Raw genomic sequence first — 5,001 nt, 5'->3', positions numbered from 1 at the left:
CTCCGCCCGGTGTCTCTCTCTCTCCCACTCTGCTCTCTCTCTCTCCAGGTCCCTGCCCCCTCCTCCCTTCTCCTCCTTCTTCTCCTCCTCCTCGGTGGCCTCTCTCTCTGGCTCACCCTCCCTCTCCCTCTCCATCTCCATCCTCTCCTTCTCTCTCTCCGCTCCCAGTCCATCCTCCTCCTCCTCTTCCTCCCAGCCTCTCTCTGCGTCCACATCGTCCTCTTCCTCCGTCCTCCACCCGTCTCCGCTCCTCTCCTCTTCTTTGTCTCCGTACTCCGGGTGAGGGTCATCGCCTCCGTCCCTTCCTCTCCCCTCCTCCTCTTCCTCCACCTTCGTCGTCCTTCCTCCCTCCTCTTCCGCCTCACTCAGTGCGTCGTCACTCCCGAGGAAGGTGTGAGGGTTGGGGTTCTCTCGCTTCTGGGAACAGGTGGACAGGTTCTTTAGAGTGAGAAGCGCTCTATTGGCCTCATCAATTTATCATGCCATAATGAAAAGCGCTCTATCGTCACTTTAACTTCTCATTGTTTTATTGTGGATCAATGCTTATAATCAATGGCTTCTTTTGTCCATCACAGACTTACATTCCAGCTGTTGAAGCCACTGGCACCAGGAGGCAATGACTTTGAAGAAAAGACAGAAGGCGCAAATGTTCTCATTTATGGGAGTAAAAAATAGTACAGTAATTATATTCTTAATATTCCGGTGTATAATGTATACTACATTTACAGTACCTAGTCTTGTGGACAATGTCACACCAACATTTCACTGCTTAAACTGTATGAGTGAGTGATAAATAAACCCGTCTTCATTCCATCTCTGACTTAAATAATGTGAAAACAATGAAATAAAATAAATCAATGGCACCATCATTACCCCGGTTCAGGTGGGGTGGGTATACAACTCACACGGCATGACACGTTGCTATAGCTGACCAAGAACAGAGGGTTAACTAATAATTTCTGTAATTGTGTCCTCAAAATTTGAGGACAGAATTATAATAGCCCTTTCCTATACCCAAAGTCACTTTAACATAAAGAAAAGGAAGGAACCAACTTTAAAAAGAACAAGACATAAATTGTAAAAATGTTCAGGTGCTCAAAGGAACACTTGAGTTGTTTTTCCAATCTTGTCCCAATGAAGGCTCTGTCAAGTGTCAACGATTGTTCCATTTATGTCTGTGTCTGAGAGGCAGCTTGAATATGTATTCACAAACGTCATGGACGTCAAATATGACTCATTCAGCCGAGTGACATCAACCGGGGTGATGGCGTTATCAAAAGAACTGCTCAATCTGGGAACCTACTGATCACTTTCAACCACTTTCAGCCTGCGCTGGGCTCGTCATCACAGGCCAAGTGTTTTTGAACAGGGCTTGAGAATGTGTTTTTTTTACATGCTGTTACATGCTGTGACAAATAAAGAGATGCTCGAAAACCAACAACTTACCTTTTGTGAGTCTTTGTATTGACGTCTGCCTCCCGGCACTCCAGGCATGTGAGCCTAAAACGGGCAGTGACATCGGATATGTAGCAAATAAGCCTATGATTTATCATCAGTGATATCTGATACAGTATATGTAGCAAATATGGTAGAAAATGAGTTATCAGCAGTGATATAATGGTGCATTTATGTAGGCGCTTCACAGAGGTTGTGCATTACATTCACCCATTCACACACCCCTCCACACATACGTTCACACACCGATGCCGGAGGAAACTATGCAGGGCACCAACCTGCACATCGGGAGCAATTTAGGGGTTCAGAGTCTGGCTCAAGGACACTTTGAAACTAACTCTGGGGGAGCCCGGGTTTGAACTGGGAACCTGGCGGTTGCCATCCGGTCACTCTATCCCTGAGTCACTGCCGCCCCATATAGGAAATATATTTCCTTTTAACACAGTTTAACACAGGCCTATAAGTATAAGTCTCTCTTCTTCTTTTTTCCCTTGGAAATGAGAGCTCAATGCTTGTTGAAAATGTGTATTTGCTACTAATCGTGTGCCTACCGTGTGATCAGGCCAGGGGGCGCTCTTCTTTATCCTCCTGAGATGAAATCGATCCACCTGGGTCAATGTTTTTAAATATGAAATTCAAATTCAATACAACGTCATGCATGATCTACAACCTACAGTAACACAGACATGGTTATTGGCAGTGGTTTTGAGTAACTAAGTACACGTAGAGTATCTGAGTAGTACTGCTTTTTGGAAGCTTGTGACTTTACTTCACTCCACTACATTTCTAGGAAGGGACATCATATAACTGGTCCACTCCTCACAAATGCTGATGATAATATGGTGCAACTTTTTTCTATTTTGGCTACTCTGTATCTCAGAGAATATTTAGTTTATTTAATTTTATTACATTTTAACGCGTGAAGTGAACAATGGCTTCCGTTATAGCATTCTAACTTTACAGGAATTGCTAACTTTCCGTTTCGATGAGCTTGGAATGGATTCACCATTGATGATGTCACTTGTAGGCGGATTTCTGAACTGTCACACTGAGACAGAGTGAGTATAGACTTATAGTAGTATAGATATTTGCATGAGCATTACTTACATACTCTTTGTTCCTTGTGGAACATGTGGCTATGTGTGCTTCCATCTGGTGCTGTCCTGTGCAGCATTGTGCCTCGCCCCATGTTAGGTTTAACTGAGGTCAGAACTGAATCATGAGCATTACTGAGTACCAATTATATGAAGATAAGGTTGAAAATGAGTGAAGTCTTTCTTTAAGCGCCATTTAGAAAGAGTGAAAACAGTCAAGCTCCATGCTCCTCCTTGTGGAGAGGGCCGTCTTACTGAGACAACATGTAGTCCAGGAAGGAAGTGAGACCACTGTGATCACTGGCACTAAAATATCTAAAAACACATATTACACTCATGAAAACTCCTGGAAAGTGTTTATTGTGTCCTAAACATCATTAAAATAAGATCTGGTTGCAGTGGCCCTTTAAGGAGTATTCTATTGATTTGATTGATTGTTTACAGTATATCAATGAATCAACTTAAAATATATACGTAAAACATTTATATATCAATTCAGAATGGAGTACAAATGTGACATGCAGGTAGGTCTGACTTTGGTGCTCTATGGTGTTGCATAATACATAAATATAAGAATAAAGGACACAGCCATGTCTATAAAGTTATTTCAACATATTTTACTTGGGCTACATGCATAGAAAGGTTAAACACGGGAGAAGGACATTACAAAAAAACAAAACAAAAATGTCACCAGTGGAAAAAGGTTTTGTAAAATAGATATTATGTAGCTGATCAGAGCAACATATTTCTTTCTGAATGTTACAGTTATTCAAAGTGTTTAAAAGTAAACAAAAATACAATCTTTTGTCTCCGTGTTTCAATAAATAAAGCTTTTCATGACAACTTGATACAAAATGGATACACAAACAAATCTGTTATAGCAAAGTGGTTCTAAATCAGCTGATCTAATCTAGTCTTTGCAACACAAAAATATTGTTGTTTATTTAATTTTTTGAACATAAATAAATTAGGAATAGATGTAGAACAAAACACAAGTCTTGTCTCGGGGGTGTGGCTTTGGACGAGTGACATCACGGCGTTGCGTGAAAAGGTTGTTTTCCCCCCGTTGTGAAAACGGTGATGAGGTTCATGGGCGATCGAGTGGCGATCTTCACCAGCGATAAACATCACAGTAAAACGTATACACTCGGCGTTCAGTCGATAACGAACGCTTACGGACTCTAGAGTCACATTCTCTCAGGGTTTAAGGGATGTCCTGTGTAACAAAAAACAAAAAGGTGAAAAAAGAGAGAAAGTATTAAAAAAATTGAAATAGAAATCCCATTAATTTCCGGAAATATTTATATATTCTTTTAAGTCTGTAGCCAAGCCATCCAGGCTCCTGGTGAATCATGTGAGTGAGTCACAGCATATTTGAATATTTAATAACTACCCTTTTTTGTGGTTTTCAAATATTTATGGACACAGATTCAAAATGTTTTATGGCCACGTTTCACCAGGAGCCTGGATGGTCTGATTCCAGATTTAGAATAATTTCTCATTTTTGTTCGAAAAAACAAAACAAAAAACGAATGGGTTTTCTATCTGTGGCACCACAAAATGGCCGCCACGGCTATGCCCTAAAAGCTTTCTGTTTAATTAATTACTCAATGAAGAGTGTGGCATATTATCGCATCATTGCTACTCAGGCATAGTCATGCTGCAAAGCATGCTGGGACATGGCAGTGTTTCTGGTGTCCTACTGTATCTCATGCTTTGATTTTATGTTGTAGCTATATGTTCGGTGGATGTAGGTGTGCATTCTAATGCTTAGTAGGCTATATAATTGTGTTATGAATTATGTTTTCAATTCACATTGCATTCGTATTAAAGACGCACCTTTTTAGCACTGGTGAATTTTTATTTTTTTCACATGTTAGTAAGAGAAGAAAAGCTTGAAATGACAAGTGCTCATGGTTAATGATATATAATATAATTAAGAGAAAAAGACAGGACACTCACAGGGCTGGGCTGCTGGATCAAAAACCAACAGAAGAATATATGAAATCCGCACTCGGGTATAATACTTGGTTTGGAAGTTCTACAGGGTAGGCTCAAAAAGGGGTTGAAATTCCATGTGACACGTTGTGCTTATAGATCTCGTATTTCGGAAAGCAAAAGCACCACATATTGACCGCACAACCCCAGCCACCCCCTTGACCTTGAGCACGTGTCAATCACATTCATTGATTAGTACAGCGGAAAGAGTTTTGCATTCCCACGCATGCAAGGCCTCCTCTAAAACCCCTACATGATGGCCGCGCTTGCCGACAACAAGATCTGAAGCTAGCAACGATTGCATGCAATACGATGCATTGATGGTTTTGTTCTTCTTAAACCCCAGCATACATATTGTGGGGAAAGCTTTCGCACGCGTCGAAACAGCGAATACTTTCCGCCACAATAAAAGACAACGGAAAATGCACTATTCAGAGACTCGGGTCAGTGGTTC

The sequence above is a fragment of the Protomyctophum bolini genome, assembly GCF_963924005.1.
Source record: "Protomyctophum bolini genome assembly, chromosome: 23".
NCBI classification, from domain to species: Eukaryota; Metazoa; Chordata; class Actinopteri; order Myctophiformes; family Myctophidae; genus Protomyctophum; species Protomyctophum bolini.
Note: the sequence above shows the minus strand (reverse complement) of the source record.